At 47.8% G+C, this 26,191-nt stretch overlaps 1 long non-coding RNA gene across 1 annotated transcript; it reads left to right on the top strand.

Annotated features, from left to right (window-relative positions):
• The first annotated feature begins 646 nt into the window (after positions 1–646).
• LOC130361833 (uncharacterized) lies at positions 647–25,822 on the top strand. The gene is made up of 3 exons (XR_008891167.1): positions 647–963; positions 3,176–3,315; positions 25,676–25,822. It is a non-coding gene; the product is annotated as an uncharacterized LOC130361833 (long non-coding RNA).
• The last annotated feature ends 369 nt before the right edge of the window (positions 25,823–26,191 follow it).

Genomic DNA, 26,191 nt, shown 5'->3' on the forward strand with positions numbered 1-26,191 from the left:
GACAAGGCAGAGGCAAGGTCAGACGTAGCAGAAGGTCGGGGGCAGGCGGCAAGGTTCGTAGTCAGGATGGATAGCAGAAGTTCAGGTACACAGGCTTTGGACACACTAAACGCTTTCACTGGCACAAGGCAACAAGATCCGGCAAGGGAGTGCATGGGAGGAGATCAGATATAGTCTGGGAGCAGGTGGAAGCCAATTAAGCTAATTGGGCCAGGCACCAATCATTGGTGCACTGGCCCTTTAAGTCTCAGAGAGCTGGCGCGCGCGCGCCCTAGAGAGCGGAGCCGCGCGCGCCAGCACATGACAGCAGGGGACCGGGACGGGTAAGTGACCTGGGATGCGATTCGCGAGCGGGCGCGTCCCGCTGTGCGAATCGCATCCCCGACGGCCATGACAGTGCAGCGCTCCCGGTCAGCGGGACTGACCGGGGCGCTGCGGGGAGAGAGACGCCGTGAGCGCTCCGGGGAGGAGCGGGGACCCGGAGCGCTAGGCGTAACAACTACACAACTTTTTCTCGAGCATACAGCACTGGAAGGGTTAAAATTTTTAAAGGAAAACTGTCAGCTTGCTCCCCCTGCACTAAACAGCGGTACTGGCTGGTAGTGCGGGGGACGCTGATCAGTTTGATGCTTACCGTGCCCGGATCCGCTGCTCCGTTTGGCCGTAATCTTCGATTTGGGGTATATGCTAATGAGGTGCTAACTGGCACCGGCCGGGCTAACTGCCACTCTGACGTCAGCAGCGCTGGCCGCAGTGCCGCCCAGCTCATCAATATTTCTCCCCTCTCTCTTCATTACAGAGTGGGGAGAAGAGCGAGAAACGGGAGGGGAGGAATATTGATGAGCTGGGTGACGCTGCGGACCCACACTGACGTCTGAGTGCCAGTTAGCCCAGCCGGTGCCAGTTAGCACCTCATTAGCATATACAGTCGAAGATTACGGCTGAACGGCGCGGCGGATCCGGGTACAGTAAGCCTCAAACTGATCAGTGTCCCCCGCACTACTGGCCAGTACCTCTGGTTAGTGCGGGGGAGAAAGCTGACAGTTTTCCTTTAAATAGAAATAATTTACAAATCTGTTTTACTTTCTGGCACCATTTGGTTTGAAACCATTTGTTTTCCACCGAGTTCCCCTTTAAATGTGCTTGCTAATGCAGGGGTTACTCAGAGAAAGGCAACACTGGACACACTGAATGTTTTAGGTACAGTGGAAAAACATGAAAAAACTATTTAGGGAAACCATGAGGTTGTGTGACGATCCGGGCAAGCCATGGTTTTACTGCAATAACCGCACATGCCAAAGTTGCTGTAGACAGGGATGTGGGAATTGTATCGCCCGACGCCCGGGACATGCAGTTCCGGGCGTCGGACAGGTGATTTCTTCAGGCATTTAGCCCTGCATCAGGCAAGCAGCACTAAATGCCAGAATAATTCACATATGACTGGGTAAGACTGTCTCGCCCGTCACTGTACTGCTATAGACCACAACTGCATGATGCAGCCTATAGCGAGCCTTCCTGCCGGAAGTGCGCGCGGTGAGTGACGTCTTTGCGCTGGACGCCGGGACGCAATGAGGCGCTTGCAATGAGGTCACTTACCGTGCGCACCTCCGCCAGGAAATCCCTGCAGGGAACAGGGAGATGTAAGTAGAAGTGAGTTACCTACTCAAACTTGGCTACTTACTACATAAAGGAGGACCTGCCTACCACTAGGTTCTAATCTATCTACTTAGGGCAGTACATCCCAACCATGGTGCCTCCAGCTGTTGCAAAACTACAACTCCCAGCATGTAGTTTTGCAACAGCTGGAGGCACCATGGTTGAAGAACACTGATTTAGGTGGTATCATTGTTTAAATGGGAGCCCTACCTGCCGGGGGTCATATCTATCTAGGGGCCTTTCTACCTACTGGGAAGCCCCACCTAATCATCAGGTAGGGCTCCCCAGTAGGTAGACAGGTCCCTAGATAGATATGACTCCCATCAGTGATACGGGCCATATCTATCTGGGGTCTGGCTACCTACTGGGGAGCCCTACCTGATGGGGGTTCATATCTGTCTGAGGGCCTGTGTACCTAGTGGAGAGCCCTACCTGATGGGGGTTATACTGTCTGAGGGCCTGTGTACCTATTGGGGAGCCCTACCTGATGGGGGTCATATCTGTCTGAGGGCCTATGTACCTATTGGGGAGCCCTACCTTATGGAGGTCATATCTATCTGGGGGCCTTTCAACCTACTGGGGAGCGCTACTTGATGGGGGTCATATCTATCTGTGGACCTGTCTTCATATTGGGCAGCTCTACCTAATGGGGGGACATATCTATCTGGGGCTCTGTCTGCCTACTGGGGGTGCCCACCCTTCCTACCAACTGGGGGGACATATCTATCTGGGGCATTATTTTCTTACTAGGGGAGTCCTACCTACCTGATGAGGGGATGGACCTACCTGATAAAGGGACATACCTTCCTGAATGGGGCTACCTACTAAATGGGGCGGACTTACTTATCAGGGGCCCTATCCACCTAATGGAGTGATATACTGGTCTGCCTATTAAGTTTCTATTAATAAAGACCTTATTTACAGACTATTTTGGTTGAAATTATTTTATGTACCAGGACAAGTGGATCGTCATGAGGGACAAGTAGACTGTGTTCCGTTTTAGTACCTTGGACAAGTAGTTTTTTTAAAGAATTTCCACACCCCTGTGTAGAGCCATAACATTCTTTGATGAACTAAAAGCAAGTCACCCGTAGTAGAAGGTCTGGGGGCAGCATGAGGGACCATGTCTCCCTGGTTTGAAGCATTTAATACAATGAAATACAATACAATGTTCATACAATGTTATCTTGAGAAGAGGTCATACTACACAGCATCAAGTCTGTTCCTGTAACAGTGCCCTTCTGGTATAGCACTACGCATTTTTACTGCCTTTTTAATTCTTTAGACAGAGTTTGTGATCATTTTATCAATCGCTTTTCCTCTTTCATGTATCTCAAATTCACAAGTTAAGCATTTCTGGTAAATGGCTGCTGAGCCGACATATTTACTTGGTAGACAGACTGTCTTTAATGGAAGGAGAAGGTAAGTTGCTCATACGATAATGTTGTCCATTATACTGTGAGATTACATCTTAGAAGTGATTACATACTTTCTGAATAAAGCAATTCTATGTCCTCAGGTGCTCATGAAGAAAGGCTTTGTATTTCATCATCTAACATATTCCAGCTGCCTCCCTATTCTTACTACCAGTTCAAAGTGCATGTACAAAATATTTTGTGAAGGAATGCTCACAAATGAAGTAGTATAAGGGGACAAAAGGTAAGGGCGAGCGAGATAAGTCACTATAAATCCAATATGATATTGAGCAACTTTACATTATGGCAATTCATACGTATTGTCCTCTCTGAACATCATGTAAGGAATTAAAGCGCAACTGTCATGAGTTTTTAGCCCCCCAGACTACTACAATGTTGTTACAGATGTCCACAACATGAGTGTAACCGTACCTTTATGGGTTTTCCTGTGTAGTAAGACACAGTGCATCCTGACATGCGCGCGCCACCACCCTGCATTGACAGAGAGAGTGCTCGCTTGCGCTACCTATGCACTCACTGCATGACCATGCAAGACTAAGGCTGGGTTCACATCACGTTTTTCCCTATACGGGACCGCACACGGCTGGGGGGAGCTAAAAACTTGCGCTCCCGTATCCCTGTCGTATGTCGCCCGTATGTAATTCATTTCAATGGGCTGACCGGAATGAACCGGTCGGCTCATTTTTCCCTGTATGCGGTTTTCTACCGGACCTAAATACGTAGTCAACCTCGGTTTTAGGTCCGGTAGAAAAACGCATACGGGGAAAAATTAGCCGACCGGTTCACTCCGGTCGGCCCCCTTGAAATGAATTACATGCGGGACAGCATACGGCAGGGATACGGAAGCGCAAGTTTTTAGCTCAACCCAGCCGTATGCGGTCCCGTATAGGGAAAAACGTGATGTGAACCCAGCCTAAGCTTAGGAAGGCAGTGCTTAGCAATATGACAGATACATATATTTCTGCAGAAGGAAGGACAGGTGATCAGGAGCTGGCAGAAGGAACTTGTAATAGGAACGAATGGTAAATGACAAGACCAGGAATGGGCTAGTGCGTGTCAAGAAGAACACAGAGAAGAAGATCTAGACTGGATATACACACATGGGCTAGTCAAACAAAATACTCAATAAACCTTATATAACAAAGGCTAAGAATAAAAAATAAAAAAAAAAGAGAGACCAGTCACACAAATGACACAATACATGGTTTATAGACCACTACACAAGTATAAAAACTAAAAACAGAGTCAGTGCTGCTACTAGATAGCCATAAAGAACAGCTTGGGAAAACCCATACTACATGTTCAGATCCCCAAAAAAGTAGCTGCAGTTTTTTTTTTTTAAAGCTTTTGATGTAGAGATGGAACAGAATGTGCACACAGAAACTCTTGCCCAGGTGCTTAGCTAGTCTTACAGCTTTATATAAGAGAGGAAACACAAAAGCCACTTCACCAAAAAAAAAACAGCATGATAAGCGTAAGCATCCATATTTTATGTTAAAAGGGCAAATAAAAAAAACTGCAAACTCAAAAAATACAGCCATGAAATGTGCCTAAACTGGACAAAAATGATTTACAAATACATACTTACAAAATGTCACCACATTAGTCCCTGTTGCCAGTGGGGCTCACAATCTAGTTTACTAGCTTAGATGAAGCAATTTCACCAATTTTATAAAAAAAATAATTATAATAATATTCAAAACATATCACGTTTTGAAATGTTTGAGGGATCTTTAAGAAATCCAATAAAAACAGAGGTAGAACACCCAAATCCCATGCAGGTGGGGCCCCTTGTCGGACTAAGAAAAACAACACATTATGGTATGATATTAAAGGGAATATATCATAAGAAAATTAACTATTATTTAAATCAAGTTTTTATGTTAAACATATTTTTTGAGAATTTTTGATCATGTTTTTTTTTAATTTCCTATTTTACTACCTATATTTTAAAATACCATATTTTTCGCCGTATAAGACGCACTTTTTCTTCCCCAAAACTGGGGGGGTGTTACGCCGAGCGCTCCGGGTCCCCGCTCCTCCCCGGAGCGCTCGCTACACTTCCCTCACTGCAGCGCCCCGGTCGGTTCCACGGACCCGGGGCGCTGCGTTACCACCTCCGGCCGGGATGCGATTCGCGATGCGGGTAGCGCCCGCTCGCGATGCGCACCCCGGCTCCCGTACCTTACTCGCTCCCCGTCAGTTCTGTCCCGGCGCGCGCGGCCCCGCTCCCTAGGGCGCGCGCGCGCCGGGTCTTTGCGATTTAAAGGGCCACTGCACCGCTGATTGGTGCAGTGGTTCCAATTAGTGTTTACACCTGTGCACTTCCCTATATCACCTCACTTCCCCTTCACTCCCTCGCCGGATCTTGTTGCCCTAGTGCCAGTGAAAGCGTTCCTTGTGTGTTCCTTGCCTGTGATTCCAGACCTTCTGCCGTTGCCCCTGACTACGATCCTTGCTGCCTGCCCCGACCTTCTGCTACGTCCGACCTTGCTTCTGTCTACTCCCTTGTACCGCGCCTATCTTCAGCAGCCAGAGAGGTTGAGCCGTTGCTAGGGGATACGACCTGGTCACTACCGCCGCAGCAAGACCATCCCGCTTTGCGGCGGGCTCTGGTGAAAACCAGTAGTGACTTAGAACCGATCCTCTAGCACGGTCCACGCCAATCCCTCTCTGGCACAGAGGATCCACTACCTGCCAGCCGGCATCGTGACAGTAGATCCGGCCATGGATCCCGCTGAAGTTCCTCTGCCAGTTGTCGCTGACCTCACCACGGTGGTCGCCCAGCAGTCACAACAGATTGCGCAACAAGGCCAACAGCTGTCTCAACTGACTGTTATGCTACAACAGTTACTACCACAGCTCCAGCAATCATCTCCTCCGCCAGCTCCTGTACCTCCTCCGCAGCGAGTGGCCGCTTCTGGAATACGACTATCCTTGCCGGATAAATTTGATGGGGACTCTAAGTTTTGCCGTGGCTTTCTTTCCCAATGTTCATTACACTTGGAGATGATGTCGGACCAGTTCCCCACTGAAAGGTCTAAGGTGGCTTTCGTAGTCAGCCTGCTGTCTGGAAAAGCCCTGGCTTGGGCCACACCGCTCTGGGACCGCAATGACCCCGTCACTGCCTCTGTACACTCCTTCTTCTCGGAAATTCGAAGTGTCTTTGAGGAACCTGCCCGAGCCTCTTCTGCTGAGACTGCCCTGTTGAACCTGGTCCAGGGTAATTCTTCCGTTGGCGAGTATGCCGTACAGTTCCGTACCCTTGCTTCAGAATTATCCTGGAATAATGAGGCACTCTGCGCGACCTTTAAAAAAGGCCTATCCAGCAACATTAAAGATGTTCTGGCCGCACGAGAAATCCCTGCTAACCTACATGAACTCATCCATCTTGCCACTCGCATTGACATGCGTTTTTCCGAACGGCGTCAGGAGCTCCACCAGGATATGGACTCTGTTCGCACGAGGCGTTTCTTCTCCCCGGCTCCTCTCTCCTCTGGTCCCCTGCAATCTGTTCCTGTGCCTCCCGCCGTGGAGGCTATGCAGGTCGACCGGTCTCGCCTGACACCCCAAGAGAGGACACGACGCCGCATGGAGAATCTCTGCCTGTACTGTGCTAGTACCGAACACTTCCTGAAGGATTGTCCTATCCGTCCTCCCCGCCTGGAAAGACGTCCGCTGACTCCGCACAAAGGTGAGACAGTCCTTGATGTCTACTCTGCTTCTCCACGTCTTACTGTGCCTGTGCGGATGTCTGCCTCTGCCTTCTCCTTCTCTGCTGTGGCCTTCTTGGACTCTGGATCTGCAGGAAATTTCATCTTAGCCTCTCTCGTCAACAGGTTCAACATCCCGGTGACCAGTCTCGCCAGACCCCTCTACATCAATTGTGTAAACAATGAAAGATTGGACTGTACTATACGTTTCCGCACGGAGCCCCTTCTAATGTGCATCGGATCTCATCACGAGAGGATTGAACTGTTGGTCCTCCCCAATTGCACTTCTGAAATCCTTCTTGGACTTCCCTGGCTTCAACTCCATTCCCCAATCCTGGATTGGTCCACTGGGGAGATCAAGAGTTGGGGGCCCTCTTGTTCCAAGGACTGCTTAAAACCGGTTCCCAGTAAACCTTGCCGTGTCCCTGTGCTTCCTCATGTAACCGGTCTCCCTAAGGCCTATATGGACTTTGCGGACGTTTTTTGCAAAAAACAAGCTGAGACTCTACCTCCTCACAGGCCTTATGATTGTCCCATTGACCTCCTCCCGGGCACTACTCCACCCCGGGGCAGAATCTATCCTCTGTCCGTCCCAGAGACTCTTGCCATGTCTGAATACGTCCAAGAAAATTTAAAAAAGGGCTTTATCCGTAAATCCTCCTCTCCTGCCGGAGCCGGATTTTTCTTTGTGTCCAAAAAAGATGGCTCTCTACGTCCTTGCATTGACTACCGCGGTCTTAATAAAATCACGGTTAAGAACCGCTACCCCCTACCCCTCATCTCTGAACTCTTTGATCGTCTCCAAGGTGCCCATATTTTTACCAAACTGGACTTAAGAGGTGCTTATAATCTCATCCGCATCAGAGAGGGGGATGAATGGAAAACGGCATTTAACACCAGAGATGGACACTTTGAGTATCTGGTCATGCCCTTTGGTCTATGCAACGCCCCTGCCGTCTTCCAAGACTTTGTTAATGAAATTTTTCGTGATCTACTATACTCCTGTGTTGTTGTATATCTGGACGATATCCTGATTTTTTCTGCCAATCTTGAAGAACACCGCCAGCATGTCCGTATGGTTCTTCAGAGACTTCGTGATAATCAACTCTATGCCAAAATAGAGAAATGTCTGTTTGAATGCCAATCTCTTCCTTTTCTAGGATACTTGGTCTCTGGCCAGGGACTACAAATGGACCCAGATAAACTCTCTGCCGTCTTAGATTGGCCACGCCCCTCCGGACTCCGTGCCATCCAACGTTTTTTGGGGTTCGCCAATTATTACAGGCAATTTATTCCACATTTTTCTACCATTGTGGCTCCTATTGTGGCTTTAACAAAAAAAAATGCCGATCCCAAGTCTTGGCCTCCTCAAGCGGAAGACGCCTTTAAACGACTCAAGTCTGCCTTTTCTTCGGCTCCCGTGCTCTCCAGACCTGACCCATCTAAACCCTTCCTATTGGAGGTTGATGCCTCCTCAGTGGGAGCTGGAGCTGTCCTTCTACAAAAAAACTCTTCCGGGCATGCTGTTACTTGTGGTTTTTTTTCCAGGACCTTCTCTCCGGCGGAGAGGAACTACTCCATCGGGGATCGAGAGCTTCTAGCCATTAAATTAGCACTTGAGGAATGGAGGCATCTGCTGGAGGGATCAAGATTTCCAGTTATTATTTACACCGATCACAAGAACCTCTCCTACCTCCAGTCTGCCCAACGGCTGAATCCTCGTCAGGCCAGGTGGTCTCTGTTCTTTGCCCGATTTAATTTTGAAATTCACTTTCGGCCTGCTGATAAAAACATTAGGGCCGATGCTCTCTCTCGTTCCTCAGATGCCTCTGAAATTGAACTCTCTCCTCAACACATCATTCCTCCTGACTGCCTGATTTCCACTTCTCCAGCCTCCATCAGGCAAACTCCTCCAGGAAAGACCTTTGTTTCTCCACGCCAACGCCTTGGGATCCTCAAATGGGGTCACTCCTCCCATCTCGCAGGTCATGCGGGCATCAAGAAATCTGTGCAACTCATCTCTCGCTTCTATTGGTGGCCGACTCTGGAGACGGATGTTGTGGACTTTGTGCGAGCCTGCACTATCTGTGCCCGGGATAAGACTCCTCGCCAGAAGCCCGCTGGTTTTCTTCATCCTCTACCTGTCCCCGAACAACCTTGGTCTCTGATTGGTATGGATTTTATTACTGACTTACCCCCATCCCATGGCAACACTGTTATTTGGGTGGTCGTTGATCGATTCTCCAAAATGGCACATTTCATCCCTCTTCCTGGTCTTCCTTCAGCGCCTCAGTTGGCTAAACAATTTTTTGTACACATTTTTCGTCTTCACGGGTTGCCTACACAGATCGTCTCGGATAGAGGCGTCCAATTTGTGTCTAAATTCTGGAGGGCTCTCTGTAAACAACTCAAGATTAAATTAAATTTTTCTTCTGCATACCATCCTCAATCCAATGGACAAGTAGAGAGAATTAACCAGATCTTGGGTGACTATTTACGACATTTTGTTTCCTCCCGCCAGGATGACTGGGCAGATCTTCTACCTTGGGCCGAATTCTCGTATAATTTCAGAATCTCTGAATCTTCCTCCAAATCTCCGTTTTTCGTGGTGTACGGCCGTCACCCTCTTCCCCCCCTCCCTACCCCCTTGCCCTCTGGTCTGCCCGCTGTGGATGAAATTTCTCGTGATCTTTCCACCATATGGAAAGAGACCCAAAATTCTCTCTTACAGGCTTCTTCTCGCATGAAGAGATTCGCAGATAAGAAAAGAAGAGCTCCTCCCATTTTTTCCCCTGGAGACAAGGTATGGCTCTCCGCTAAATATGTCCGTTTCCGTGTCCCGAGCTATAAGTTGGGACCACGCTATCTTGGTCCTTTTAAAGTTTTGTGTCAAATTAATCCTGTCTCTTACAAACTTCTTCTTCCTCCTTCTCTTCGTATCCCTAATGCCTTTCACGTCTCTCTTCTTAAACCTCTCATCCTCAACCGTTTTTCTCCTAAATCTGTTCCTCCCACTCCTGTTTCCGGCTCCTCGGACATCTTCTCTGTCAAAGAGATTTTGGCCTCTAAAAAGGTCAGGGGAAGAACTTTTTTTTTAGTGGATTGGGAGGGTTGTGGTCCAGAAGAGAGGTCCTGGGAACCTGAGGACAATATCCTGGACAAAAGTCTGATCCTCAGGTTCTCAGGCCCCAAGAAGAGGGGGAGACCCAAGGGGGGGGGTACTGTTACGCCGAGCGCTCCGGGTCCCCGCTCCTCCCCGGAGCGCTCGCTACACTTCCCTCACTGCAGCGCCCCGGTCGGTTCCACGGACCCGGGGCGCTGCGTTACCACCTCCGGCCGGGATGCGATTCGCGATGCGGGTAGCGCCCGCTCGCGATGCGCACCCCGGCTCCCGTACCTTACTCGCTCCCCGTCAGTTCTGTCCCGGCGCGCGCGGCCCCGCTCCCTAGGGCGCGCGCGCGCCGGGTCTTTGCGATTTAAAGGGCCACTGCACCGCTGATTGGTGCAGTGGTTCCAATTAGTGTTTACACCTGTGCACTTCCCTATATCACCTCACTTCCCCTTCACTCCCTCGCCGGATCTTGTTGCCCTAGTGCCAGTGAAAGCGTTCCTTGTGTGTTCCTTGCCTGTGATTCCAGACCTTCTGCCGTTGCCCCTGACTACGATCCTTGCTGCCTGCCCCGACCTTCTGCTACGTCCGACCTTGCTTCTGTCTACTCCCTTGTACCGCGCCTATCTTCAGCAGCCAGAGAGGTTGAGCCGTTGCTAGGGGATACGACCTGGTCACTACCGCCGCAGCAAGACCATCCCGCTTTGCGGCGGGCTCTGGTGAAAACCAGTAGTGACTTAGAACCGATCCTCTAGCACGGTCCACGCCAATCCCTCTCTGGCACAGAGGATCCACTACCTGCCAGCCGGCATCGTGACAGGGGGAAAAGTCGGTGCGTCTTATACGGCGAATACACCCCTTTCGCGGCGGTCCCTGCGGCCACCAACGGCCGGGACCCGCGGCTAATACAGCGATCGCGGTGATGCCCTGTATTAACCCTTCAGACGCGGCGATCAAAGCTGACCGCCGCGTCTGAAGGGAAAGTGACACTAACCCGGCTGTTCAGTCGGGCTGTTCGGGACCGCCGCGGTGAAATTTCACCGCGGCGGTCCCGAACAGCCCGACTGAATAGCCGGGTTAGTGCTTACAGGACACCGGGAGGGACCTTACCTGCCTCCTCGGTGTCTTCTCCGTTCAGGGATCCCCTGTATGCCGGCGCTCTCCTTCCTCGTCGTCGCGTACGTGCGTCGGCGTGCGTAACGACGTGATGACGGCGACGGAGAGCGAGGATACCCGGCTGGCAGCAGAGACGTTCCGGAGAGATGGGGACACGGCGACAGCGATGGAGCGACATCCAGGGCAGCGGTGACGGGTCCGGAGCGGCGGGGACATGTGAGTACTACCTCCTATGCAGTGGTCTTCAATCTGCGGACCTCCAGATGTTGCAAAACTACAACTCCTAGCATGCCCGGACAGCCAACGGCTGTCCGGGCATGCTGGGAGTTGTAGTTTTGCATCATCTGGAGGTCCGCAGGTTGAAGACCACTATTGGGTTCAAAATCTTTATTTTTTTAGATTTTGCCCCTAAAAATTGGGTGCGTCTTATACGCCGGTGCGTCCTATAGGACGAAAAATACGGTAGTTCCAAAATCATGCAGTTTTCATTTGAAGGCCATCATGCCCCCTCCCATAGGCTTGCATGGAGGGGGTATGGCGTCACGAGGGGGCGTGGCCGACCCCCGCAGCACACACGCACAGCGTTCGGAACTAAACGTTCCGACCGCTGCCCAGTGGAGTACCCCTTTAAAACTGGGTTTCACTTTAAAGGACGGGTATGGATTGTAATGGGATAGCAAGCAAAGCAAAATCCTGTCACAAGCGCCATCTGTAGAAGCTTATTGCAGACACCTGGCTAGGAGGAAGTTCAGGTTGATGGCAATGATGTGTAAATATATCTAGTTTCATAGAAAGAGCACGCAATATTCTGATCCTGTACGGCGATGCAAGAGTTACTCCAACAGTGATTTTCACTTGTGGAAATGGATAGTTGCAAACAGCCCCGAGGTTAATTGAAACCATAAACCACTGTCACTTGGAGGTGTTATAAGTGCAGTGACAATGAGCAGTTTAGCTGTTTATAAAAGTATGATGTAAGTAGTTTGGTGATGAAAGACTTGTTGACAGAAGCCGTAAGCCGACACCATGGGAACATTTACAGGTATGAGGTCATCGTCATCCGCAGGTAGACAGTCAGGGGCCTGTTATTGGACGATTACTTGTTAACCTTTCTGGTGCCAGTCCTGTTGTCATTATGTAAATGTCTACAATGAATACATGTGGCTAATGCACCTTTAACCAGCTTCCAATTGTAAAGAGATCATATATAATCTGATTAATTTCCTTCATTAGGGGTGTTTTTATCAGGAAACATATCGGCCCTGATTTTGTAGTTTTCTATGTAGGTTTTTTTCTTCCACAGGTATTTTGGACGATTTTTCAATACATTTTCCTTATTTTTTTTACACATGCTCAGGTTTTCCAGAGCTCAAATCCACCACATTTTATTTTTCATAACTGTTGAGAGACGCCCCTTTGTCGGGCCACACCGGTAAAAGCTGGTGCATGAAAATGCAACACAATTTTGGCGAAAACCCCCAGAAAAAAGAGTCGGGATCACATTAGTATATAACCACTAATATTTATAAATATTCTAAACAAATAATACCTTAAATAGGCACTGCCAGATTCAGAAACTTTTTATATGTTTTACATCTTGGCAAAACAGTAACTGTTCTAATATTGTTCATCAGAAAATTTTATTTCCTTTTTATAGAAATCATGGCTTATAAAATGATGGCTTTGTCCAAATTGAAGCATAGGCATGGACAAAGTCCAGTAAGTGAGGGTGGGGTAGCATTCCTCTTTAATCTCTTCTCTCTGATTGTACTCTCTCCTGTCTGATAGTACTCCTCTGTGCTCTCTCCTGTCTGATAGGACTCCTCTGTGCTCTCCTGTCTGATAGTACTCCTCTGTGCTCTCTCCTGTCTGATAGGACTCCTCTGTGCTCTCCTGTCTGATAGTACTCCTCTGTGCTCTCTCCTGTCTGATAGCATGCCTCTGTGCTCTATTATGTCTGGTAGGACTCCTCTGTGTTCTCTCCTGTCTGATAGTACTCCTCTGTGCTCTCTCCTGTCTGATAGGACTCATCTGTGTTCTCTCCTGTCTGATAGTACTCCTCTGTGCTCTCTCCTGTCTGATAGCACTCCTCAGTGATCTCTCCTGTCTGATAGGACTCCTCTGTGTTCTCTCCTGTCTGATAGTACTCCTCTGTGCTCTCTCTTGTCTAATAGCACTCCTCAGTGATCTCTCCTGTCTGTTAGCATGCCTCTGTGCTCTATTATGTCTGATAGGACTCCGCTGTGTTCTCTCCTGTCTGATAGTACTCATCTGTGCTCTGTCTGATAGGTCTCCTCCGTGTTCTCTCCTTTGTGATAGGACTCTTCTTTGTTCTCTCCTGTCTGATAGTACTCCTCTGTGCTCTCTCCTCTCTGATAGTACTCCTCTGTGCTCTATTATGTCTGATAGGACTCCTCTGTGCTCTCTCCTGTCTGATAGGACTCCTCTGGGCTCTCTCCTGTCTGATAGTACTCCTCTGTGCTCTCTCCTGTCTGATAGCACTCCTCTGTGCTCTCTCTTGTCTTATAGTACTCCTCTGTGCTCTCTTCTGTCTGATAGGACTCCTCTGTGCTCTCTCCTGTCTGATAGTATTCCTATGTGCTCTCTCTTCTGTCTGATAGTACTCCTCTGTGCTCTCTCCTGTCTGATAGTACTCCTCTGTGTTCTCTCCTGTCTGATAGTACTCCTCTGTGCTCTCTCCTGTCTGATAGTACTCCTGTTTGCTTTCTCCTGTCTGATAGTATTCCTCTGTGCTTTCTCCTGTCTTATAGTACTCCTCTGTGCTCTCCTGTCTGATAGCACTCCTCTGTGCTCTCCTGTCTGATATTACTCCTCTGTGTTCTCTCCTGTCTGATTGTACTCCTCTGTGCTCTCCTGTCTGATAGCACTCCTCTGTGTTCTCTCCTGTCTGATAGGACTCCTCTGTGTTCTCTCCTGTACTCATCTGTGCTCTCTCCTGTCTGATAGCACTCCTCTGTGTTCTCTCCTGTCTGGTAGCACTCCTCTGTCCTCTCTCCTGTCTGATAGGACTCCTCTGTGTTCTCTCCTGTCTGATAGTACTCCTCTGTGCTCTATGCTGTCTAATAGCATTCCTCAGTGATCTCTCCTGTCTGTTAGCACGCCTCTGTGCTCTATTATGTCTGATAGGACTCCTTTGTGTTCTCTCCTGTCTGATAGCACTCATCTGTGCTCTGTCTGATAGGACTCCTCCGTCTTCTCTCCTGTCTGATAGGACTCCTCTTTGTTCTCTCCTGTCTGATAGTACTCCTCTGAGCTCTCTCTTCTCTGATAGTACTCCTCTGTGCTCTATTATGTCTGATAGTACTCCTCTGTGCTTTCTCCTGTCTGATAGGACTCCTCTGGGCTCTCTCCTGTCTGATAGTATTCCTCTGTGCTCTCTCCTGTCTGATAGCACTCCTCTGTGCTCTCTCTTGTCTTATAGTACTCCACTGTGCTCTCTTCTGTCTGATAGGACTCCTCTGTGCTCTCTCCTGTCTGATAGTATTCCTATGTGCTCTCTCTTCTGTCTGATAGTACTCCTCTGTGCTCTCTCCTGTCTGATAGGACTCCTCTGTGTTCTCTCCTGTCTGATAGTACTCCTCTGTGCTCTCTCCCATCTCATAGGACTCCTCCGTGCTCTCTCCTGTCTTATAGTACTCCTCTGTGCTCTCTTCTGTCTGATAGGACTCCTCTGTTCTCTCTCCTGTCTGATAGTATTCCTCTGTGCTCTCTCTTGTCTGATAGCACTCCTCTGTGCTCTCTCCTGTCTTATAGTACTCATCTGTGCTCTTCTGTCTGATATTATTCCTCTGTGTTCTCTCCTGTCTGATTGTACTCCTCTGTACTCTCTCCTGTCTGATAGCACTCCTCTGTGTTCTCTCCTGTCTGATAGCACTCCTCTGTGTTCTCTCCTGACTGATAGTACTCCTCTGTGCTCTCTCCCATCTGATAGGACTCATCTGTACTTTCTCCTGTCTGATAGGACTCCTCTGTGTTCTCTCCTGTCTGATAGTACTCCTCTGTGCTCTCTCCTGTCTGATAGAACTCCTCAGTTATCTCTCCTGTCTGATAGGACTCCTCTGTGCTCTCTCCTGTCTGATAGTACTCATCTGTGCTCTCTCCTGTCTGATAGCACTCGTTTGTGTTCTCTCCTGTCTGAAAGCACTCCTCTCTCCTCTCTCCTGTCTGATAGTACTCCTCTGTGCTCTCTCCTGTCTGATAGGACTCCTCGGTGTTCTCTCCTGTCTGATAGTACTCCTCTGTGCTCTATCCTGTCTAATAGCATTCATCAGTGATATCTCCTGTCTGTTAGCACGCCTCTGTGCTCTATTATGTCTGATAGGACTCATCTGTGTCCTCTCCTGTCTGATAGCACTCATCTGTGCTCTTTCTGATAGGACTCCTCCGTGTTCTCTCCTGTCTGATAGGACTCCTCTTTGTTCTCTTTTGTCTGATAGTACTCCTCTGTGCTCTCTCCTGTCTGAAAGTACTCCTCTGTGCTCTATAATGTCTGATAGTACTCATCTGTGCTTGCTCCTGTCTGATAGGACTCCTCTGGGCTCTCTCCTGTCTGATAGTACTCCTCTGTGCTCTTTCCTGTCTGATAGCACTTCTCTATGCTCACTTCCGTCTTATAGTACTCCTCTGTGCTCTCTTCTGTCTGATAGGACTCCTCTGTGCTCTCTCCTGTCTGATATTATTCCTCTGTGCTCTCTCTTGTCTGATGGGACTCCTCTGCTCACTCTTGTTTGATAGCACTCCTCTGTGCTCTCTCCCATCTAATAATACTCCTCTGTGTTCTCTTCTGTCTGATAGTACTCCTCTGTGCTCTCTCCTGTCTTATAGTACTTCTTTGTGCTCTCTCCTGTCCTATCAGACAGCACAGAGGAGTACTATCAGACTGAAGGGAGCACAGAGGAGTACTATCAGACAAGAGAGAGCACAGTCCTTTTAGACGGGAGAGAGCACAGAGGTATACTATCAGACAGGAGAGAGCACAGAGGAGTCCTGTCAGACAGGAGAGAGCACAGAGGAGTCCTGTCAGACAGGAGAGAGCACAGAGTAGTCCTATCAGAAAGGAGAGAGCACAGAGGAGTCCTATCAGACAAGAGAGAGCAAAGAGGAGTCCTATCAGACAGGAGAGAGCACAGAGGAGTCCTATCAGACAGGAGAGAGCACAGAGGAGTCCTATCAGACAGGAGAGAGCAAAGAGGAGTGCTATCAGACAGAAGAGAGCACAGAGGAGTGCTATCAGACAGGAGAGAGCACAGAGGAGTACTATCAGACAGGAGAGAGCACAGAGGAGTGCTAGCCCACCCTCACTTACTTGATGTCAATGGCTGGTGGAAGTGGATCCGCTGGACCTGTGTGGACATTGACTGAACTGTATCAGGGAGCGGAGTCTAAGGTCCCGCTGGATTTCACTGAGGGATGGTCTTGCTGCGGCGGGCGGCACCCAGGTCACTACCTCTGACACGATTCGTCCACATAGGCTGCCTAGGTGAAACTTGGCTCTGTAGTACACAACAATAGTCAGTCGTAGCAGCAGAAGGTCAAGGACAGTCAGCAAAGAAGTGTAGTCAGGTCACAGGTACAAGATCAGGAGGCAGGTGGCAAAGGTGCAAGGTTAGGTCACAAGCAGAAGGTCTGGAACACTAATAGGCAATACACTGAAGAATGCTTTCACTAGGAACAAGGCACAAAGATCCGGCAGGGAAAAGTAGGAAGTGCCGGAACTAAATAAGACTGGTTTCAGACAAGCACCAATGAAAGGTAGACTTGCCCTTTAAATTTAGAAGAATTGGCACGCGCCCTAGGAGGCAGGTACGCGCACGCCGGCAGAGACAGGCAGAAGGAGCGGGGCTCGAAAGCGAGCACACCCCACAATGCGAGGAGCAGGACCACCAGGGAAAAGAAGAGGACGGGAAGGAAGGTGAGCAGCAGTCCGGGGTTTGCATGCAGGCACTTCACGCAATGTTAACCACGGCACTGCTGGGAGCAGAGGGCAACACAAGAGAATGCTCCCAGCTGGAGATCTCTTTGACCTCATAGACGTCAGATGAACCAGAAACAGGAATGGAAGCAACGTACTTTTGCAAGAACCCATTGATCACAACTGGCTTGAGGAGGGAGACATGGAAAGAATTCGGAATGCGCAGAGAAGAAGGCAGACGAAGTTTATAGGAGACCGGATTAACCTCAAACAGTCCCAGGACGACATGAAATCCCAAACTAGTTCATCAACAGCTGGCACGCCTGAGGAGACTAGAAGAGGAAGGATGGAGACCATAGACAACAAAAAATGGAGAAGATTTCGTGGCCTCAGAGTCTCTATGGTTTTAGGAGAATCCCGCCCAGGGTGGTCGACCCAGTTGTCCTGTTGGGCCGAAATGAAGTGACAAATATAAGCTCCCAGAGCTTGATTCACTCTCTCCACTTGTCTATTAGAGTGCGGGCGGTAGGAAGATGACAAATCCAACTTGATCTTTAGACGAGTGCATAAAGCCCGCCAGAACTTAGAATCAGATTACACCCCGCCGTCCGAGACAATGTAAGACAGAAGGCCATGTAAGCGGAATTTATGCTGAAGGAAGTGTTTGGCCAGTTGCGGAGCAAATGGTAAAACGGGCAATGAAATAAAATGAGCCATCTTGGAAAACCGATCGACAACCACCCAGATGACCGTATTGTTATAGGATGGAGGCAGACTCGGTGATAAAATCCATAGCGATTTGAGACCAAGGAGTGTCCGGAAGAGGAAGAGGCTGTAAGAGGCCAGCAGGTCTCTGCCGAGGAGTCTTGTCTCAAGCACAGGTAGCACAGGAACTGACAAAGTCCATGACATCCTGTTTGAGGTGGGGCCACCAAAATGGCTGAGAGATTAATTGAAAAGACTTCCATACACCAGAATGGCCAGCTACCAGGGAGGAATGACCCCAGCTCAGCACTCTGCATCTCAATAGAGGTGGCACAAAGGATCTTCCAGGTGGAGCTTGCTGGAGAACTGCAGGTGCTACAGGAACCAAACACTCTGGCGGAATAATATAATGAGGAGGGGAATCTTGACCAACCACATCTGAGGAACTGGAAAATGCATCGGCTCTAATGTTCTTGTCGGCTGGAAAGAAATTAATTAAGAAATTGAACCTAGAGAAGAAGAGCGCCCATCTTGCCTGGCGGGGATTCAGACGTTGCGCAGACTGAAGATACAAAAGGTTCTTTTGATCCGTGAATATGCTGGCTGGATGTGTAGAACCCGCCAAAAGATGACGACATTCTTCTAAGGCATGTTTTATAGCGGGGAGTTCCCGATCGCCAATAGAGTAATTCTTCTTCGCAGGTGAAAAGGTCTTGGAGAAAAAACCACAGGTCATATTGTTGCCCTTGGGGGTTTTCTGAGTTAAAACTGTGCCAGCTTCTATCGATGACGCGTCTACCTCCAAAAAGAACGGCTTTCCGGGTCAGGTCTTGAGAGAACAGGTGCAGAAGCAAAGGCAGATTTTATCCTAGAGAAAGCCTTCTCAGCCTCAGGAGACCAGTTCTTGGGATTGCAGTTCTTTTTGGTAAGGGCTACAATTGGGGCAGCCAAGGAAGAAAAGTGTGGAATGAATTGATGGTAGTAATTGGCAAACCCCAACAATCTTTGAATAGCTCATAGACCAGAAGGACGTGGCCAGTCCAAAACCGCAGAAAGCTTGTCAGGATCCATCTGTAGACCTTGGTGGGAGACAATGTAACCAAGAAATGGAAGACTTGTTCTCTGAAAGAGGCATTTTTCAAGCTTGGCATACAGATGATTCTCCCGGAGACGCTGAAGGACCAGACAGACATGGAAATGATGAGCCTCCAAATTGGGAGAGAAAATCAGAATATCATCCAGATAGACGACTACACAGGTATACAACAGATCTCAGAAGATGTCATTAACAAATTTTTGGAAGACAGCGGGAGCGTTTCAGAGACCAAAAGCTATGACAAGGTACTCAAAATGGCCGTCACCTTCACAAATTCGAATAAGATTGTATGCACCCCGCAGATCCAATTTAGAGAAGATTCTGGCTCCCCATAAACGATCAAAAAGTTCAGAAATCAAATGCAAAGGGTAATGATTTTTGATCGTAAATTTGTTTAGACCCCCATAGTCAATACAGGGACGAAGGGATCCATCTTTTACAAAGAAGAATCCAGCCCCGGCTGGAGAGGTGGACTTCTGGATTATTCTCTTTTGTAGGTTTTCTTGGATATATTTAGCCATAGCTTGCATCTCAGGTACAGACAACGGGTAAATTCTTCCCTGGGGAGGTGTAGTGCCAGGTTGAAGATCAATGGGGAAATCATAAGGAGGATGTGGTGGAAGAGTCTCTGCCTACTTCTCGCAGAACACATCAGAATAATTACAATAAGGGAGAGGGAACTCTATTTTCTCCTTATTTAACACTCCCACCTGCATGATGAGAGGTTCAGTGCGAAACAGGACCGTACCCCTCAGGTTCTCTCCATTGACTGAAGAAAAGTGTGGAATGAATTGATGGTAGTAAATGGCAAACCCCAACAATCTTTGAATAGCTCATAGACCAGAAGGACGTGGCCAGTCCAAAACCGCAGAAAGCTTGTCAGGATCCATCTGTAGACCTTGGTGGGAGACAATGTAACCAAGAAATGGAAGACTTGTTCTCTGAAAGAGGCATTTTTCAAGCTTGGCATACAGATGATTCTCCTGGAGACGCTGAAGGACCAGACAGACATGGAAATGACGAGCCTCCAAATTGGGAGAGAAAATCAGAATATCATCCAGATAGACGACTACACAGGTATACAACAGATCTCGGAAGATGTCATTAACAAATTTTTGGAAGACAGCGGGAGCGTTTCAGAGACCAAAAGCTATGACAAGGTACTCAAAATGGCCGTCACCTTCACAAATTCGAATAAGATTGTATGTACCCCGCAGATCCAATTTAGAGAAGATTCTGGCTCCCCATAAACGATCAAAAAGTTCAGAAATCAAATGCAAAGGGTAATGATTTTTGATCGTAAATTTGTTTAGACCCCCATAGTCAATACAGGGACGAAGGGATCCATCTTTTACAAAGAAGAATCCAGCCCCGGCTGGAGAGGTGGACTTCTGGATTATTCTCTTTTGTAGGTTTTCTTGGATATATTTAGAAATAGCTTGCATCTCAGGTACAGACAACGGGTAAATTCTTCCCTGGGGAGGTGTAGTGCCAGGTTGAAGATCAATGGGGCAATCATAAGGAGGATGTGGTGGAAGAGTCTTTGCCTACTTCTCGCAGAACACATCAGAATAATTACAATAAGGGAGAGGGAACTCTATCTTCTCCTTATTTAACACTCCCACCTGCATGATGAGAGGTTCAGTGCGAAACAGGACCGTACCCCTCAGGTTCTCTCCATTGACTGAAGAAATGTATAGAGGCTTGACAAGCCGAGACACAGGGAGATGATGCTTTTGGACCAAGATAGCATCAATTAAAATTTCCTGCAGAACAGGAATCCAAGACGGCAGTAGCGGAGAAAGAAGTAATTGTGAAGGTATAGAGTTTAACTGGTATGGTCAAATGTGTAGAGGTAGTATTCACACCCAGGGACACCTCTCCTACATGCCCTAGGTGCGAGCTTTTCCCGAACACTGCGGACATATAGGACAGTTCTTAAGGAAGTGTTCCGAACTACCACAGTAGAGACACATATTCTCCTCACGTCAATGAGACCTCTCCAGAGAGGACAATCAAGTCCAATCCACCTGCATGGGCTCCTCCACTGGTGGCATAGGAGATAGATGAGGCGGACGCTGGAACACAGGTGCCAGGCGAAGAAACTGACGTGTTCGGACCGGTTCTCTTTCGCGATGAAGCTCTTCCTGTTTCTCAGAAAATCAGACATCAATTCGAGTGGCCAAGTTTATTAGGTCCCTCAAGGAAGTCAGAAGTCTTGTGCAGCAAGGGCATCCTTGATTCTACTAGAAAGTCCTTTTTTGAAGGTAGCACACAAGGCCTCATCATTCCAAGCCAGTTCGTAAGTCAGGATGCGGAATTGTACCGCGTAATCCAGAAGAGTTCCCTTGACAGAGATTCAACAAAGCTGATGGTTTTTTAAAGACATTGCGTAATTCTGCGACGAAGGACTGGAGGTCAGCCGACACTGGATCATTGCAATCCCAAAGGGGAGTAGCCCAGGCCTGGGCTTTGCCAGACAGAAGACTGATGACGAATGCCACTTTAGCACGTTCCATGGTAAACTGGACAGCCAAGAGTCCCAGATGAAGAGAGCACTGAGTGACAAAACCTCTACACAACTTGGGTTCTCCATCATGTTTGGAAGGCAAAGATAAACAAATCTTGGAGCCTCTGGAAGCCACTGGAGCTGATGACACCGAAGGTTCCACTGGAGCCAGTTGTGGCTGTTGAGTGGTAAGAAACTGCTGCATCAGTTAGGTAAGCTGAGACAACTGCTGTGCTTGCTGCTCAATCTGCACGGACTGCTGTGCGACAATAGCTGAGAGATTGGAGACACTGGTCAGAGGAACCTTGGCGGGATCCATGGCCGGATCTTACTGTCAACGGCTGGAGGAAGTGGATCCGCTGGACCTGTGTGGACAATGACTGAACCGTTGGAGCGGAGTCTAAGGTGCCGCTGGTTTTCCCCAGAGCCCGTCGCAAAACGGGATGGTCATGCTGCGGCAGGCGGCACCCAGGTCGCTACCCCTGACACGATTCGTCCACACAGGCTGCCTAGGTGAAACTTGGCCTGGAGTACACAAGAATAGTCAGTCATAGCAGAAGGTCAAGGGCAGGCAGCAAAGAAGCATAGTCAGGGCACGAGGTCAGGAGGCAGGCGGCAAAGGTGCGAGGTCAGGTCACAAGTAGGAGGTCTGGAACACTAATAGGCAATACACAGAAGAACACTTTCACTAGGCACAAGGCAGAAAGATCTGACAGGGAACAGTAGGAAGTGCCGAAACTAAATAAGATTGGTTTCAGACAAGCACCAATTATTGGTGCACTGGCCCTTTAAATGTAGAAGAACCAGTGCGCGTGTGCCCTAGGAGGGGGGGACGCGCAAGCCGGCAGAGACGGGCAGGAGGAGGAGAACAGAGCGGGGCTCGCAAGCGAGAGCACCCCGCAATGCGTAGAGCAGGACCACTGGGGAAAGAAGAGGACGGGGCGGAAGGTGAGCGGCAGTCCGAAGTTGGCATGCGGGCGTTTTCTGCAATGCGAACCGCGGCACTGCCGGGAGCAGAGGGCAACACTCGAGAGCGAGAGTCCTAACACTGGACTTTGTCCATGCCTATACTTCAGCTTGGATAAAGCCATGATTTTATAAGCCATGATTTCTATAGAAAGGAAATAACATTTTCTTATGAAGTATATTAGAAAGGTTAATGTTTTGCCAAGATGTACAACATATAAAAAGTTTTTAAATCTGACTGTGCCCATTTAACTTCTTATCCCCTATTTACAGGGGTGTTTGATCGCATGGGGTCCCAGCAGTCGGACTCCCCGGGATAAGAAGTCTGGGAAAGAGTTCCCCTTTAAATTTCCCAAAATTGATAGGTTTGACAGTAGTTTCCAATGTTTGTTCAGTACTGTAAGGTTATAGCGAGCATGGCAATCTTATAGAGCACTTGAATTTAAAAGCCTTAATTTAAAAGCCCCGTAACCAGGGCATACCACGGTTTAAGATCCTGTCAGAAAACTGGATATGGGGTAAAAACTATATGACATTGGCCGGCTCATTAAAATGTATCTTCAAATCGTAGTGTGAACCCACCCTGAGATAGAGATACTGTGAGGAATTTGGACATATTGCTGGTCCAGTGTGGGCAGAGAGGTTGCCAGCCTAGAGTTGGTGGCCAGCAATAAAGGTCTTTTACAAGACCACATTATTTGCTAAGTGAACATTAGTAGGAACATTCACTTTTATTAATTGACCTGTGTAAAAGGCCTAGTTATCAGCTGATGAATGAGAAAACGCTTATCGTCTGATCATATAGTTTATGTGGACCTAAAAATAATTGTTAGTCTTCCACACTCCTCTGTATAAAGGGGGATGTATAAATGTTGAAAGTGAAAGGCTGTACAAGCACTCCAGTGATTGTACGTGTGGCCCTGCTTGTAAGGTCATTGAGTATGATCTACTCGATTAGCGCTCATTTGTGGAACATGTCAGAATGCCTTAAAGAGTCCTAAGTGAGAAACTGACTGTCCAAAGATTACACAAATCCTAGTCTACCTGACTGAGTGCACTGGTAGGTTAATATAAACCAAGTGTACCACTGGGTAACACAATAAAAATGTTTTTGGAAAACAAATGACATATCCTACCTGCTGAACAACATACATGCAAGGTAAGGCATAGTGACGATGAGGACACAGAGTCACAGGGCAATACCTATGCTAAGTGACTAGTGGTACCCTGTGTGCAATACTTAGGTGGGTCAGACTGTGGCAGAGAGTAGCAGTCACTATGATGTAACTTAACTTTGATGGAATCTCTGATGTACATTGAGCTCCCAGCTGTGAGGACTGCTAAAAAAATAATTCCACTGTTGTGAATGGTGAGTGGTGCCTGCATTACAAAATGACAAGAAAAAGTAGATGAGAAATAAGTAGTTTTATTTCTCTTGTAGGTTGCAGACAACTTCTTTCAGAGTCTGACTCATATTTCCCAAAGAAAAAGACGTCACTGTCTGCCAGGGAAGCAAATTGTGTCCTGCTTAATGTGTCTGTCTCCCTCCAGCAAGCAGCTGACCCATGCATTAAAGAGTAACTTTGCTCTTTGCAAGCCATTTCAGGGCCTTCGCCTTGAAAGAAAGTTATAGTGTGTGTCATTGAATAGTCAGGATATTTACATCCTTTTGAAGTATACTTCACTTGTGCACCCAAAGTAAGTATTCTTTTGACAATGTCTCCATTTGTAAATACATAGGAATATTAGAGGATTCTTCCTACCTTAGACATCTATTATATATACACAAGTTATGCCAAAGATGTCTTATAGATGCAGGGCCCACCTCTAGGACCCAAAGCTTCTGTAAAATCTGGCCACCATACCCCTGCAAGGATTGATCACAGAGATGATTCCATAACTTTCATAGAAAAGATTGGAAGTTCAAAATACTGTTCAAGAGGGCAGCAATTGGGAGCTTTGAGTATAGGGAAATCTGTGCAGCAAACTTCACAAAGGCAAGTCGTAGCCAGGAGAACTTGTCCTGACAGTCTGGGCCAGATGATGAAAAAAGGGACTGGAACTGTCTTCAATCAGAGTAGGGCCTAAGCACTGTGTTAGGGCTTTAGTATTGCCCTGTGTAAAAGTCCCAAAGATCAGCCAATGAAAAATCAGGGGTCATTCATGGGCTGATCTCATCATTTTAACATGTCAAGAGATCTTTTTTTATTGGCTGCACATTACCCTGTGTAATAGGGGGATAAATGAAGAAAGCAAGAACAATATAGTGAATATAGGAGTACCCCTTTAAAACAGGCGCTGATATACTATATTGGCGCTAACTTAGAGTGTACTTGGCGTGCCTAAAGGAACCCTTAGTGCTGTATCCCCTTCACAGATTTCCCCTTCACAGTGACAGTTGGACCACTGGGACCCCCATAATCTCTTGCATGCCCCCCCCCCCAATAATCTGCAAGCACGGTGCGCTCTCCTCTCTGTGCTGGATTACTAGCGACCACAATCTGAAGCTGTGACCGTCACACCCCCCTCCATACATCCATACGCGAATAATGTATTTCCGTCCCATAGACTTGAATGGAGCGGGCGTGACGAACATGCCTGCTTCGAAGTCTTGCACTTAATGCGTTGTGAACATAGATGTTCAGAATGCTGGGGTGTCAGGCCAAAGATCACGGGGGTCCCAGCAGTCGGACCCCCTGTGATCAGACATCTTATCCCCTATCCTTTGGATAGGGGATAACATGTCTAGCAATGGAGTACCCCTATGAAGTGTAAGGGGGAGATTTATTAACAACAATTTCTGCCCCACCAGCACACAGGCATGCTGATTTATGTAGAGGCCCATACCAGCTTGGAGCTGGTGTAGCTTTTAGTTTTAATCTTTGTCACTTTGCATCATCCCACTGAGTGTGGACAAAAACTTGCTAAATTTTGGTACAAGGCAGGTGTTTGTGCAAACATTTCGCAACTTTTTACTGTTTTCGCCAGGCAAAGGCTTGATAAATCTCCCCCTAGGTTCAGTGACAGATTCACAGCTCATTTAAATACATGGGCTGAGCTGCAGTAGCAAGATGTATGGATGCCAGCGATCTCCGCTCAATCATGTATTAATGGCTTATTCTAAGAATATACCGTCAAATGATATCATGAGAAAGCCTTTTATTACCAGTGACCCTATATGATGTAAATGTATATTGCTTCTTGATAGAATTATATTGTTGCCACTATAGAAGGGGTTAAAGTTAGCTTTGTAGAATGTTCAGAACATATCAAGGATCTGTCTTCCTTATAACTATCGGCAAACAGGTTTTCAGTGTGTCTGTTTGCACAGGGAGAGGTAAGAGTTCACAGCCCTGGTCTCTTGTATTCCACAAACAGGAGACGTGATGCCTGAGTTACAGCTCATATTTAAAACAGTCTTTTCTTTTTTTCCTCAGGCATATGTCAAGTCTGCGGAGTGGCAGCTCGTGCTGACAGACTAAGCCCTAAGCTTTGGCAAAAATTCACGTACAGGGTGAGACAGAGAGGTGGAGGCACGCGCCAATAAGATCCTATAATAAAAGATACAGCTATGTGCGGCATATGTCTATTGTCCTTTGCAAACTGGCACGCTACGGTACGCGTGTTCCGCATACACTATGTACAAAGGTTCACTTATTCATAGTGCACCTCTTAGCTAATACACACGCAGACCACAATATCAGGGTGTAACTTAAAGTCCTTTTAGAGTTTGTTTTTCCTGTTGCTTTAAGATAAGATGTCTAAGACTGATTGTCCAATCTACAAATAGGTTACACCTCTATTCACCAGTTACATAGATATACAGTACTGCACATACATAAATCTGGATAACAACGGATATACTGTATTGTTTCACACAGCTACACCTGACACCGGTAGTTACCCAGCACCATACATTCTTTATACAGTGGTCCCTCAACATACGATGGTAA

Source organism: Hyla sarda, chromosome 3 (assembly GCF_029499605.1).
Source record: "Hyla sarda isolate aHylSar1 chromosome 3, aHylSar1.hap1, whole genome shotgun sequence".
Lineage (NCBI taxonomy): Eukaryota > Metazoa > Chordata > Amphibia > Anura > Hylidae > Hyla > Hyla sarda.